Source organism: Prionailurus bengalensis, chromosome X, assembly GCF_016509475.1.
Source record: "Prionailurus bengalensis isolate Pbe53 chromosome X, Fcat_Pben_1.1_paternal_pri, whole genome shotgun sequence".
Classification (NCBI taxonomy): domain Eukaryota; kingdom Metazoa; phylum Chordata; class Mammalia; order Carnivora; family Felidae; genus Prionailurus; species Prionailurus bengalensis.
The window spans coordinates 98054098-98069406 of NC_057361.1; the positions used below are offsets into that span (position 1 = coordinate 98054098).

Sequence of the window (15309 nt, forward strand, 5' to 3'; positions counted from 1 at the left end):
ACTTTGCATTTTATCTTCTTCTTCCCCATAGTTTTGAGTAGTGTTCCTCTCATCCAAGGGAAAACAAGGAAAGTGGCAGGGGGAGGGGGACTTCTTTGGTTCCTTCCTGTGTTTGCCTCTGGCAACGACTTTTCTCTTGAGAATCTCTGCTCTTTTTTTTTGTTTTAATTTTTTTTTTAGTGTTTATTTATTTTTGAGAGAGAGAGAGAGAGAGACAGACAGACAGACAGACAGAGTGTGAGCGGGGGAGGGGCAGAGAGAGAGGGAGACACAGAATCCGGAGCAGGCTTCAGGCTCTGAGCTGTCAGCACAGAGCCTGACGTGGGGCTCGAACCCACGAACCGCGAGATCATGACCTGAGCCGAAGTCGGACGCTTAACCGACTGAGCCACCCAGGCACCCCTTGAATCTCTGCTCTTTTCAAGGAGGGGTTTCAGTTGTGTTGTCACCCAAATTGTGACATGTGCAGAGCCCTGTTGGTCTGCTTGGGTTTCCACATGATATACCCTTCCCTACATTCAGGTCTTTACCTGGAATACTCTCTTATTAAAATTTTGTCAGGGTGCCTAGGTGGCTCAGTCAGTTAAGCATCCGACTCTTGATTTTGGCTCAGATCATGAGCTCACAGTTCGTGGGATCGAGCCCCGCATCAGGCTCTACACTGTGAGTGCAGAGCCTGCTCAGGATTCTCTCTCCCTCTCTCTCTGCTCCTCCCGCATTCATATTCTCTCTCTCTCTCTGTCTCAGAATAAATAAATAAATAAACTTTAAAAAAATAAAAATAAGATAAAATGTCTTTTAAAAAATAAATAAAAATAAAATTTTGTCTGTCTTTCAAGGCTCAGCTCAAGAATCACCCCCTCCAAGTTGTCTTCCTGGATTTACTCGGCACCAAAGTTAGCCTTCTCTTTCCTGGGTAAGTCATAGCTCTTAATTTATTCCTCTTATTTGGCCCCCATTCTCTCATTCACAGTCATACCCATTGCTTTGTACTTGTTTGTATTCATGACTTACATCCTCTACCAGATTAAAAATTCCTTGGGAGTCGGTATTTACGTTATTCAGCTTTCAGTGAATTTTTTTTCTCGTTTTCAGATTGCAGAAGAATTTCAACAGTAAAATAAGTTAGTAAGTTCCGCCATATACTTTGAATCTAATCTTTAGTTTCCCTTATTTCTACTGAGGACTTTTTCTGTGAAATGTTGGAGTCCTTTTGTCCCCAGTGACCCTCCTTTGTAACTTAAGAGACTGTTGCTCTAGGATTTTCTTTTCCATTGCTTTGTAGGCTGGCTTCCACCAGGGGGCGCTCCTTCCCACCTATAGGAGAATTTCTTTTTCTTTGGGAAGCAGAGGAAAGGAGACTTCATCAGGTAAAATAGCAAAACAGTGGAAACACAAAACAGTAGGAAATAGGAACTGAGCATCTCTTGGGATTTGACTTGGTCCCAGCCCTAGCTGGCTACTCAAATAGCATTTCACTTGTTATATTGTGTTTTGGTAGGATGCTGGCCTGTGCGTAGAGATTCCCCCTTCCTAACCCACTTCATTTATTTCATCTACAAATATGTACTGAGTGTGCATTTTGCGTCAGGTATTATTGTAGATACTGAGGCTTCATCGGTGAACAAAACGGACCGAGTTCCTGACCCGTGAAGCTTATGTTCATCTGGGGGCAATAGACAATAAATGAGATGAATACATACAATACACAGGATAGATAGAGATAGATAAATGCCAAAGAGGAAAAAAAAAAAAAACAATTCGTGGTCTTATACGCCATTGTAAGAATTTTGACTTTGTCTTTGAGCGAGATAGGAAGCATTGGGGAATTCTGAGGAGAGGAGTGGTGTGGTTTGACGCATTTAAAAAGGATTGCTCTCGTGGTTGGTTGGTTTGTTTGTGGGTTTTTTTTTTTATTTTTATTTTTTGGATAATAAGTTACCAGGGGACGAGCTTGGACCAGGCTGCTGGCAGTGGAACTGGAGAGAAGTTGTTGGATTCTTGGATACATATTGCAGGTAGAGCCACCCGAACCTGCTAAGAGATTAGGTGTAGGATGCTGGAGAAAGAGGACTCGAGGGAAACAGGGTCACCACGTTGCATAACATCAATGGCACTGAATAAAATGTGGCTGGCGCCCTCTGGAGTTGTGTAACACGGCAGTTTTGTTCGAGCTGCTCCCAAGGCGCCCCTCAAAGTCTGACCTACCAAGAACAAGGCTGGAAGTATATCAGAAGTTAGATTTTGAGGGGCGCCCGGGGGGCTCAGTCGGTTGAGCGGCCGTCTTCGGCTCAGGTCATGATCTCGCGGTCCGTGAGTTCAAGCCCCGCGTCGGGCTGCGTGCGGACAGCTCAGAGCCTGGACCTACTTCAGACTCTGTGTCTTCCTCTCTCTCTCTCTGCCCCTCCTCTGCTCACACTCTGTCAATGTCTCTCTTGAAAAATAAATAAAAACATTAAAAAAAAAAAAAAAGAGTGGAGAAAGGGAGCAGCAAATGGTACGGAGTGTGGGATATTTAGCAGAGGTGTTCGGAATGGGAAGAATGGTTGGACGTTTGCCCCCAGAGTGCCCACTGGTTGTTGGGGTTTACTTGTCCTCATTCACCTGCGTTTCTTGGCATAGTAGCCAGTAGTCCCCAGAGAAGCTAGAGGCTGAGGGAATGGAAGTTGCCAGCAGATTTGGGTAGAACAAACTCTAAGGAAGCCCCTGGAAAGCCTTTAATGAAGCCAGACTTAGAACCCCCATGGTTAACAGAGGAGAGAATATCTCCACGTGTGGGACAAAAAAATTGGAGCCGTGAGATCTGGCCGTTCTAAGTTGCCCACGTGGTGATTCCAGCCTCCTTTGCCAACCTTGGAGGGTCTGGCTTCAGTTACACTAAAGTGAGCCTGTGGGTCCCCTTCCGGAAACATGATCTATTGCACGGAAGGAAGAGGAAAAGAGATTCCTACCGATACTTTGAGGACGACTAAACCCCAGGGCAGAGTTCTAACCGAGTGGGGAAACGGACTTAAGTATCCAGGCCACGGTTCCACGAGTTATTCCCCTGTTCCTCGGTGGGAAGTCACCTCGGCACCAGAAGGTGGGGTAGAGCCGGGCTCCGTGCTTAGCTTTGTGTTTTAGTTCGTGATGGCTTCGGAAACAGAGAGGTTTCACTGGTCTCCATGTGCTGTTCGCATTCGCATTTCTTTCCTCGTCTCATGTCTTCAAGGCCCAGCTCAAGCGTCCCTGGTTCCGCAGAGCCTTCTTGGAGCCCCCCTCCCCCAGGCGAAATGAATCACTTCCTTCTCAGAGTTTCCATAGAACTTTTCCTGTGTCGTGGCGCCCATATTTCATTGAACTGGAGTCGTGCATGGTTGTAAATGGAAGAGGCAGGTGGCAGAGGAGTGGTGGGTAAGCGCGCGGGCTCTGGAGCTAGGCCGCTTGGGTTCAAATGGTGGTTCTTGCAAGTTGCTTAACCTCCTTGGGCCTCAGTCTCTCATCTACTTTGTCTCGACTTAGTAATAATAGCGCTACCCTTGTTGAGGTTTTGTGAAGATTAAAGAAGCGAATGCGGGGCGCCTGGGAGGCTCAGTCGGTCAAGCGTCCGACTTCGGCTCAGGTCATGATCTCACGGCTCGTGGGTTCGAGCCCCGAGTGACAGCCTGCTTTGGATCCTCTGTCTCCCTCTCTCTGCCCCTCCCCTGCTCGTGCTTTCTCTCTCTTTCAAAAACAAGTAAAAGAAAAGAAGCGAATACGCGTGAAGTACCTAGAACAGTGCACGTAGTAAATGCTCAGCAAGCTTTTGTTATTTGTCTCTCTTCTTGAGGAATACGACCATACGTTATCTTTGTACCGCTAACTCTTACCAGCGGGTTCGGCACAGAATGCTAGGCGTTTAGTAAGTTTCCGTGGGAATACGCCAGGCTTCGAAATCAGATGAATTTCACTTCATGTTCAATGGTTTCATATGCGTGTACCCCTTTTAGCATCTCACTTATTCCCGTGTACTAGTCCATGTAGTGGCCAAGAAGGAAGAGCGTTCCAGAGCCTCGTCACATAGTTTATGTGGTTGCTTGGCCACGTGTTAGCTTCTTAACCTATCAGTGCCTCAGCTTCCTCGGCTGGAAAATGAGGAAAAAATACAGGCAATTTAAACAGAGTTACTGAACACTCAAGTATGAGCTATATTTACTATTAATCTTATTGTTAATTCAGTGATCTAACGAACACCTATGATTTTCAGGGACCGTGCTAGACAGTAGAGACGCAGAGATCAATAACGCTTGGTCCCTGCTCTCGGAAAACCCGTAAGCGAGCGAAGGACACAAGTGCGGGCAAGGCAGTATGTGTAAAGGCTAGGTATAGAGACAAGCCGATTTTGAAAGAGGGATCAGCGAGGGGTAGAGGGAGGGTAGTAAGGTTTATATAGAAGGTACATCCTGAGCTTTGCATCTGTGGGCTGAGGGTCCTGGAATACTCATGTCCCAATAGATACGAAAATCCCTTTTGTGGGCCATCAGAAATGAGTTTTATTGCAGATTTTTCTTAACAAGACCCCTTCACAAGAGAGCCCATCCTCGGGTGCCTGGGTGGCTCAGTCGGTTGAGCATCCAGTTCCTGGTTTCGGCTCAGGTCACGATCTCACAGTTTGTGAGTTCGAGCCCTGTGTCGGGCTCCGCGCTGAGCGTGCAGAGCCTGCTTGGAATTCTTTCTGTCTCCCTCTCTCTGCCCCTCCCCCCTCTCAAAATAAAGAAATAAACTTAAAAAGAAAAAAAAAAAAAAAAGAGATCCCATCCTGTGTTTTCCAACCCAGAGAGACCATTCTGGGTTAACAACAGCGTATCCTCATCGTATCATCATGTTGTGCACCAAACATGATTTTTGAAGTTTTCCTTGAGTAGAGCTTGTCTTTCCTTTTTCAGTTAAGCCAGAGAGAGCTTTCACAGGCAGAGGAGGGCACCTGAGATGCCTCTGCCCTGCCCTTTCATTCCCTCCCGACGAATTTTCTGAAAAGGTCGGCAGTTATGTTCTTCCCTTTCTCACCCCAACAGCCAGGCGAGAGGGAAAGTAAAGAGGGGTATGTTTTCTATGAAAAGGCCAGGACCCCTTTCTAGCTCGCACTGGTAACGGAGACCTCTCAGAGACAGTCGGATGGGAGCCATAACTAAATTACTGAGATCGAGGACGGGGTGCGGGTGGATGAAAACCTTTATGATTCTGCCTCTCAGAAAGCCACTAGAGCCGTTGAAGTTTGTCCGTTTCCCCCAAGTAGTTAATGAGAACAATAGAATTTCGAGTTCCTGGTGTTCCTCTGGAGCTGATTCTGGCAGGTGATAAGAAGCTTGTAAAAGGGCTTATTATTTGAGCAGAGCTTTGGCCGCCTGACTTTTCAAGTTGATTATTTATTTTGCATGTTGTATAACAGAGCATTGGGCAATGCTCAGAAGAGGCCTTCTGGGTCAGAGAGTAGGGACTTTTCTGGCCATCTCCTCCCAATGGAACCAGATTCTAGCTTCAGAGTGAGGGGCAGGCTCCTAGACGGTGCCCAGGCCGTGGCTTTTGCGTGCTCCTGACCACCAGACAGGCCTTTTCATTCAACAGGGGTTGAATACATCAAAGTTTTCATTAAGTCCTAGTTCAAGGAAATGAAATGCCTATGTATGGCTTTGCAAACTTGTACTGGTAATGTGACCTGCCTTTGAAAGAAATGCTTTTTAAGACCGTAGTTTGGTCATTTGCAATACGCAGTCAGATATGGGGTCCCTGTCATCTCAGCGAGTAGATGTTCTGATGTCTTCCCTTCTTTGTGAAGAGTACCAAGCCAACCTTGTCCCTGGCTCTTTTGGTTCGCGCTTTATTTTTTTATTTTTTATTTTTTTTAATGTTTATTTATTTTTGAGAGAGACAGAGACAGAATGCAAGTGGGTTAGGGGCAGAGAGATAGAGAGACACAGAATCCGAAGCAGGCTCCAGGCTCTGAGCTGTCAGCCCAGAGTCCGACGCGGGGCTCAAACTCACGAGCTGTGAGATCATGACCTGAGCCGACGTCAGTCGCTTAACCGATTGAGCCACCCAGGCGCCCCTGGTTCGCGCTTTAAAGCGTTGTGCCTCCAGTCCTATGCTGGTCGTGCTGGCTCACTGAGATCTAGACATTTTCGGAACCGTGAATGAGGGAAGTTTCTTTTCTTTCTATTCTGAACTTTACAAGTGGATTGAGCCAGGGCCCTCGAGGAATTGAGAAGATCTCGATAGAGAGAAATTTGGCTGGGTCTTCTTTTTTACTTTTCTCTCATTTCGGTTTTATGGGAACCCGAATTTATGAGGAAGTTCTGATACAGAGGCTCTAAACTAGCTCTGTGTCCAGTGATGGTCCTCAAACGGGAAGTAGCAGGAGGTGATGGGCGCCTAGGAAGAGATTTCATGAGCTCTTGAATGAATTGTGGATGGTTTGTGATATTTCGGAGACATGTGTCTTGGGAGAGGCGGCCTTTGCTCTTGAAGTTACTATCTTGGGACGAACCACGCTCCCTCAGAGATAGCATTTTGTTGAAGAAAGTCTCGGGAAATGTGGAACCCAGTCATCCTCATAGAGTTTGTGAGTGTGGCCAGGTTAGTTTCTTGCACTAAAGTCTCCGGTCTTCTGGATGGGCTGCTGCCTTGCCTCCTGTAATAGTCAGGATGGGCAAGACTCTGACGCAGTAACAAATAGCACATGAATAAAGTTTGACGTGGACTGGTTGGCCCTTTTCTATCATGCAGCAATGCCATCTGGAACACATGACCTCCAAGGGCACCATGGCAGAGAAAAAAGACAGCCAGAAGCCCACCTACCTTAACTGCCTCATCCCACAAGGGACACGTATCACTTCCGTGCACATTTCAGTGGCCGGAACTAATCCCCTTGCCCCAACCTACCTGCAAGAGAGACTGGGGCATGGAGAGGCATCCCTGGTATATTTGGCGACTACCGATAGCCTTCGCTACATTCCCTGGGGACCAACTGACCGTCGCCTCCCCATCCCACTCTCAGGGAATGTGTGCGTGACGCTGATTTTCTAATTCTGTAACAGACTGGACTGCAAGCACCAAACCACCTTTTTCGTGAGATAGAGAGTGCTTGTTTCATCTATGGGAGGAGACAGGACAGGCAGTACTCCCCCATTTGTCAGTTACGGTACTTTCCCTCCCTTGTTACTGACCGTGAAACACACATTCGCCCTTCTGCTTCTGTCCCCAAGAGTCACGATGTATGCGAACCGAAGAGTTGTCTCCAGGCCAAATACCTTTATCACGAGTCCCAGGTTCTGGTTCTGAGTGGAGCCATCCGTGGCGGTGTTTGATAAGAAAGCCTGAGGATTGTTCTTTGTGAAGTTGTTCTCACACGGGCCGGGCAGCTCTCAGTGCCTGTGGTGGTCCTAATGCCCCAGGGTTGATTCAGCAGAAATGAACCGACGGCGAATGCTCTGACAAGATTGAGCGAGCAGACTCCCTCGGTGTCCCTGCGTATCACTGAGAGAGGGAACTTGCGCCCCTCCCAAAGCCAAGGTCTCCCCACCCAAGGTGGTCCTTCTCCCAGGAGGACAATGACTTCGTGGAGCCATTTGCAGATTTCTCCCTAGAAGTGAAGGCCAAATTCCCACAAGACCCTGAGAGGTAGAAAGTGGGTGACTGTTCCTGACCTGACTCAGTGTTTAATTGAACCATAACCATTAGGGTATACTAGAGTTTCTGTGTGTGTGTGTGTGTGTGTGTGTGTGTGTGTGTGTGTGTAAATCCTGGCGTACTTGGTGACTATGGTTGCCCAGCCCTTATAACAATTCACTTCTGTCGTTGTTTTCCCTTCGAATCTCAGGCATGAGCAAATTAAGGATATCATCTGCTCTTACTGCCTTTAGTGTCTCCCATAGGAAAAGAGGGGCCGGAGTCCGCGTAGATCAACCCACGGCGTGTAGATCTGCCAGAACCGCGGCTCCACTTTTCTGATAGGTGGGCCCTAAACCAGGTACAGGTCAGCTGTCCACACGGTGGCTGGTTGGCTGATCGGCTGGTTGGTCAAGAAGGGGTTGGAGGGGGGCGCCTGGGTGGCGCAGTCGGTTAAGCGTCTGACTTCAGCCAGGTCACGATCTCGCGGTCCGTGAGTTCGAGCCCCGCGTCGGGCTCTGGGCTGATGGCTCGGAGCCTGGAGCCTGTTTCGGATTCTGTGTCTCCCTCTCTCTCTGCCCCTTCCCCGTTCATGCTCTGTCTCTCTCTGTCCCAAAAATAAATAAAAAACGTTGAAAAAATAAAAATAAAAAAAAAAGAAGGGGTTGAAGGGGCAGAGATGTAAGGAGGTGCAGGGGTTGGGAAGGGCTGTATCTGAAAGAGGTTATGATGACTCGTTTTCGCTTTGCCTCTTTGGCTTCGTTGCCCTACTCTGTGTGGGTCTTGTTTTCTTGAATCTGGAGGAGACTCACCCAAAGAGTCCGTTCTTAAATGTAAGTCACATCTCCCCTTATAGAATCACTGCCAAACTCGTTCTGGCTAAAGGGTTTCTAAGATCCACATGCAACAGTCACTTGGGCTGGAGTTTCTCATTTAAATTTATTTCACACAACCGACCGAGCCACCCAGGTGCCCCAATGTTACAATCTCTCAGACTTTAAAAAAAAAAAAAAAAAGAATCTCCCAGACTTATGTGATCATTCCAAGGACTTCTAAGGAATTGACCTTGAAAACTAAAATATTGCATTGTAATATTTCATTTATTTGGATGCTTAACTCTCCAAATATCTGGAAACTAGGTAGGGGTGAGTTTTACCACCCCTGTTTTACAAATGTCAAATCAGGGTTCAGAGATGATAAATAACTTTTCCGTTATCATCATCCCGCTAGTTGGTCGACGTCCAAACCAAAATAATGACGATCTGTGGATTCTGCATTTTTACTTCCATCCTGGGCTAGCAATGATACTGGACAGGCTGCGGGAGACTTCTCTACATCCTGTGGGGGTTAATGGTCTGGCAGAGGCAGAACTCTGGGGTTAGAATTCCCCAGAAGGCAGGAACCCCAGCATCTAGGCAATCCCCCCCCTTTTTATCTTGTGCGTATCTGGGCCTTCGGGGGCTGGCCCAGCTCCCCCCACAACACCCCATGGTAATTCTTGCCTGTGGAGGTTGTGGACACAGTGGCGATATGCACCTGTCAGTAATGAAAGTTTTCAAGGGTTGCTTCCCAAAGTAAGTAATGGCTGAGGATGGGAGGGAGAATGGCGTTCTCTGCAGCTTGTCAAACGAAGCAATGACCCTGAAAGTGGTTTCTGACTTATAAAAATATGGAACACATGATAGCTATTGCTGTTACATTGTAACTTGCATGTGCTGCTTTTCTCCTAAGATTTTTAAGAAAAGACCTCAAAGATCTCAAGTTTTGCTACAGTTAAGAAACTTCAGAATTCACCTTGTTCAGCTTGCTTCTGATAAGTGCATATCACTTTTTTTTTTTTTTTTTTGCTTGAAGGTTGAACCCATGGCTTCTTCATCATTCTCCTCCTAGCTTCCTTGAGGTACAATTGGCATACAAAGAACTGCAGCTAACTAATATATATAATTTGGTGAGTCATGGGTGGACCTAGAAGACGTTATCCTATGTGAAATAAGCCAGTCACAGGACAAGTACTGCACAATTCCCCTTATAGGAGGTGCCTAAAATAGTCAAAGTGATACAAGTAGACAGTAGGGTGGCGGTTCCCAGGGCTTGAGGGGACAGGGATATGGCATGTTGTTGTTCAAGGGGTATAAGGTTACAGTTATACAAGATAAGATGAAAACATTTATTTTTCAGAGAGAAAGGGAGAGAGAAAGAGAGGGAGGGAGGGAGAGAGCAAGAGAACAAGCAGGCGAGGGACAGAGAGAAGGAGACCCAGAATCCAAAGCAGGCTCCAGGCTCTGAGCTGTCAGCACAGAGCCTGACGCGGGCCTCGAACTCCTGAACTGCGAGCTCATGACCTGAACCGAAGTCGGACGCTTAACCGACTGAACCACCCAGGTGCCCCGATGAGTGCATTTTTTTAAAAATGTCATTGGGTGTCCCTAAAGATCTGCCTGAACACGAGAAATCACCTTTTTAATGTCCTCAGCGCTTCACAGCTCTGGGAATAAGGCAGAGACGCTCCTCTGTCGGAGGTCAGAGCAGATTTCCCAAAGCTAGCGCTGCCCCTGCTTTGTCAGCACTTCATCTGCTGAAAGAAGAATCTGGCATGGCCTCGTGTTTATTCTTAGCTATTCTTCCCAATTTTCTGTCACTCAGAGCTGTCTGAGCCAGGGAGTTGGTATGGGGACAGGGAATTTTGAGGCCTGGCCTGATCCCAGGCAGATATTCAGTAGCACAGCACATAACCCTAGGCCAGGCTTCTGGCACCTTCTGTTCTCTGGTGATTTGCCCCGATTCTGGAAGGAGGAAATGGCTACCAACTCCCTTAAGCACACAAAGATAGCACCAAAGCCGCAAATTTTATTCCCCGGGCCCTTCTCTAGGGCCTTGTTTATAATCACAACCTAGCCCTAAAGAGCTTTGTAATCTGGTTTCCTAGCCATACAGATTACAATGTTGGAGTGAGGGATGGTGGGGGGAAAGAAGCTCAGACAAACGGATGGGGGAAGCGCCTGCCGGAGGCCCAATATCCTGAAAAGAGACAGAGAAACAAAAAGGTAGAGCCTAATAAAGGATGTTGCTTCTGATTCCCCTGAGTTAGCTGGAGAAAGATTTGAGTGAGTTAAGAAATGTGGGAATCAATCCTGCAGTATATACACGTATATTTCATGTCATCAAAAATACTGTTTCAAAGTTTGGATGTTTGAAGGATAAGATTCCCTTATCTGCTCAAATCCAGTTATTTCTAACTCTGCCAATACCTCACCTAGACCAGACTTATGAGGTATTTACTGTAATGGCATTATAATGCTTTTTTTTCCCCCCTAGTAAAGATTCAAAGCCATGTGAGGGACCGAAACTAACACTCATTCTGTGAGAGAGGTGCCGGCACTGGGGAGGAATGTGATCTGCATGCTGAATTCATTGATTCTCTGATTTGGTGCTTGGAAGGAGAGGTGTCACATTTCAGACCCCATGTGGGCTCCCTCCGCTGCCCGCTGCCTGTCGGATTTTGCTCACATTTCTTCACCCCGCCTGTGATCCCCCCCAGGAAGCCTGAGCTGTGTGGGGGTGCAGCCGAGTGCTTGGGGGTCCCATACAGGAAGTGACTTCAATCCCAAAAGAAGTCCCTGGCAGCTCGCCGGTGCCTGGGTTCCCCGTGCTGATGAACCGGCCCAGCCCATTCGTCACCCGCTCTGAGTCAGAAACCCGGGCAGGGCACGGAGGCCGGGGTGCAGAATGCACTCTGGCAAGCCTGTCCCTTTCGCATGGCCGTGAACTCTCTGACCAGCTGCTGTGAACTGGCAGGTCTCGGGGTGGGAGGCGATGCCGGTTGGGCCAGGGCTTTCTGCGGCTGCCACTTGTAGCAGCGGTCACCCCGGCTCCCCACCCCCCCCCCCCCGCCCCCGCCCCCTCCTTTGCTGGTCATTTCGTAGTGCGGCCTCACACTTTTGCCAGCAGGAAGGTCTGTTTTGTTCGCTCTTCTCCCTGAGCCCCCATCCCACGACACAGAGCACGCTCGACTTGGCTCAAAGCAAAGGTGCAGTGCGGCTGCGGAGCCCATAAAGCAGTCAGGAACATGTCTCGCTCAGCCCTGGTAGTTGTAATGCCTTGGCTCCGCCTCTTGCCGCCCTTCCCTGTCCCGGCCCTTCACGTGCTTCACGGAGGGATGGTTGCTCACTGGGAAATGTACTGCACCCACCTTCTTTGGGGACGATTCTTGCCGGCGGTCGGAGGGAGTAGGGCACCAAACCGTGGTAGAGTACCGGGCCGGGAACCGGGAAGACTCGGTTCTGGTCCTGCATCGGCCACGGGCTGCCGCGTGATCGGACACAAATCTCTCAGGCACCTGCCGGTGCGGGAGGGGGCGATGGTTACGTCAGATGATCCCCGAGGCCCAGGCACGAAACCTCCCGTTCTCGTTCCTGCTCATACAGACAGAAAGCTTTTGGTTCATCCCCGAGAGCGTCTCCTCTTTTCCTTGATGGATTTCTCTTGGAGGCTGCCCTGGGACTAAGGAAAGGCTGTTGAGACGAGCGTAAGCGCTGGGAGTTTTGCCTTTGGAACCGACGTAAGGGATTGAGGATGAATAGTTGGCGTAGTCCCATCTGGAATCCTAATCACGGAATCGCAGGCAGGCGAGGCCGGCCAACCGTCCACGACGCGGTGAGGTCCGGAGCTAGACCGCTCGGCCTCAGCGTGCGCCCTCGCAAGTGACCGGGTGGGTGCGGGAGGAGTATGCCGTGCCGTCACCTCTCGCCCTTAGCGCTGCCCAGAAAGCAAGCAGGGGAGCGCCCGAGAAGGGCGTGGCAGCAAGCTGGGACAGGGATGCCCGGCAAGTGGCAGACTGTATTAAATGCCCACTGCTTGGTGACTGAGCCAGGCATTGTGGAGTAGGGAGACTGAGGGGGCAGCTTTCCACAAACAAACCCGGCCTGTTCTTGCTTTGGGGCCTCCATCGAGTTGTTTTCTCCATCTGGCATGCCCTCCTTCTCCTCTAAGCTTATGCAAAATCCTGCCCATGCAGCCAGTCCCACCTCTTCCACTAAGTTCAGCAAACTTGCATTGAGGACCTCCCGCTTACCCAGCCCTCTTTGCGGCACACACAGATGAACAAAGGCTTAGTCCCTAGCCTCAGGCTGACTGAACTCTGTCATCCTGTTTGCTTCGTGCCCTGCCCGTCCCCTCTGGCTAAAACCTAAGCAAGTCCTTCCCTATCCAGGACGACACAGGAGCAAGTAGAAGCAAACCACAGGGACACCTGTGACACGTCTCTGCCCAGGAGAGCCCACTCGAGCCCCTCGGTCTAGGGCTTTTGCGGAACAAAACTCAGGATTCCAACATCGAAACCGGGTACATCTTGAATCTTGATAGACAATTCTGAGAGGTCCCGACGAGCTGGTACAACGCGCCCCATTGCTCTGAACATAGAAAACAATCTCATCAATCAGCGACATAAAGAACCTTCTGAGGGCCATATTCCCAGGGGAGACCCAGGGTCCATCCTGAGTCCAGGCTCTCCTGGGGACATGCAAGGAGTAACCAACTAGATCTTCCGCGTGAACTTTGCCTTCTCAACTGTGTCTTACACATTTCTCATATCCTCTGGGCGTGTCCTCTTAGCACGGAGTAGCACCAGACCCGACCCTCTCCTCTGACCTCAAGACTCGCGTACACTTCACTATCTATTTGCCGTGTCCCGTCCCGTAAAGGCCGGGACCTCAGCATGGCAAAATGCGAGCTCCGGTCCCTCCCTTTCCCCTCTCTTCCCCATCTCAGTAGCGGTTGGCCTCACTCACGCTGTTGCTCGAGAGCCCGAATCTGGCTGTTGCCCTTGATTCTCTTCCACTCACCTCCCGTGGCCAGTCGGCCGTTCCTGTGGATTTTGACTTTGAGGCACATCCCAAGTATGACCATCTCTCATTCTCTCAACCACCCCGGTCTGCACCACCATCGACTTCCATCTGGATTACTCACCTTCTAAATGTTTCTGTCTCCCCGATGGCCTGTTCTCCCTACTCACCACTCAGAGTGATCCTTCCAGATGTATACACCCGATATATCACTGTGTAGTATTCACAACCTCGGATGGCTTCTCAACACACTTGGGTTAAAATTCAAACCTTTTAAAAAAATGTTTTATTTTATTTTATTAATTTTTTTGGTGGGGGGGCGAGGGAAGGAGGGACAGAAGGAGAGCGCGAGAGAGAATCCCAAGCAGGCTTCACCCAGTCAACACAGAGCCCAACGCTAGGCTTGAACTCACGAACCGTGAGATCATGACCTGAACCGAAGTCGGATGCTTAACCGGCTGAGCCACCAGGCGCCCCCAAATTCAGACTTTAGTCCCTAATGGAGACCTTCTCTGCCCACCTTATCTAAGGCAGTCTTGCCCCTCCACTCATCAGAAATCAGAATTATTTATTTGCTTATGTATTCGTTGTCACACAACACTGCCTGGAATGTAAGCTCATGAGAGAAGAGCCTTTTTAAATCTTGCCCTCAGTGGTAGCTCTCGCACCCGGCACTGTGCCTGATCCAGAGTAAGGATTCAGAAATACTTGTTGACAATTGTAGTAGAAAATTAATCCATCACCAGTATGTGATTACGAGCCGGTCTCTGTCCTTAGAGGCTCACGTTCTACTGAAGAGTTGAGTAGGACAAAGCAAAACATATAGAACACTTTTCTGTGCTTCCTGGTGTCCAACCTAGGACATGTCAGCGCCCTGGACGGGAGAACTGGCCAAGGAGGGGCAAGCCTCACGCAGCTGAAGTCTCCCCTGCCCGGTGTTCTATTTGATGGGCTTGCAGGGGCTGTTTGAGGGGAGATACCGGCAGCCTGGCAATCCCAAATGGAAGAGAAAGATCAGGGGAGCTGATGTCTTACCCAGAGTAGAGGCAGTGCTGTTTTTGCCAGAGTAGCACCATGGTTCTTCAGAGCCTGGCTGGGTGGGTCTCAAGAGGTCCTGTGGGGTCGCCTGGGTGGCTCCGTCGGTTAAGCGTCCGACTCTTGATCTCGGCTCAGGTCATGATCTCACAGTTTGTAGGTTCAAGCCCCTCCCTCCCCCCCCCCCGCCCTGCCTGCTTGGGATTCTCTCTCTCCCTCTCTCTCTCTGCCCCTCCTCCACTCATGCGGTCTCTCTCTCTTTCTTTGTCTCTCCAAATAAATAAATAAAACTTAAAAAAAGAAAGATCCTGTGGACTGATATTATTTGAGACTTTTCTGTTCTGCTTAAACTAGTCAGAGGGGATTCTGTAGTTTGCAACTAAGAACGCTGATCTATCAGTCGGTTGAAGGAAAAAAAAAAAGGTTGAAAATCAGAATCCTGACTTGTAACTGCCATTTAAGCTTGAATGGAAAATGTTAGAATTATACAGACATTGGAGATATTGCTCCAAAATGGAACCAACACATGTAACTATATCAAAGTGGCATGTTAAACTCGAGGCAGAATAATTTATTTACTCATATGCCTGGGGAAAATCGTATATATTTTTATGCGTTTGTAAAGCACCATTTAAAAAAGTGAGCATCTGCTTCTTTAAGTTCTATGCTGTTATAATACAGTGTAATTTTGATTACAGGTGTACCAGTTCCTAAGTGAAAGAGACTTAAAATATTTCAAAAAGGCGAAACTAAACTGCAGTGTTGAAAGTTGTAACTTGGGTGATACAGAACCATAAACAAAAGCAAGGAA

The 15309-nt window shown here is 48.7% G+C and overlaps 1 long non-coding RNA gene across 2 annotated transcripts in view; it reads left to right on the forward strand.

The window, feature by feature from the left end:
- The window catches only part of LOC122477222, a 35685-nt gene that overhangs the window by 10599 nt on the left and 9777 nt on the right, over positions 1-15309 (forward strand). For both annotated transcript variants that reach the window (XR_006295653.1, XR_006295654.1), the window contains exon 2: positions 840-916. This is a non-coding gene — a long non-coding RNA (uncharacterized LOC122477222). The remainder of the gene's footprint in view (positions 1-839; positions 917-15309) is intronic.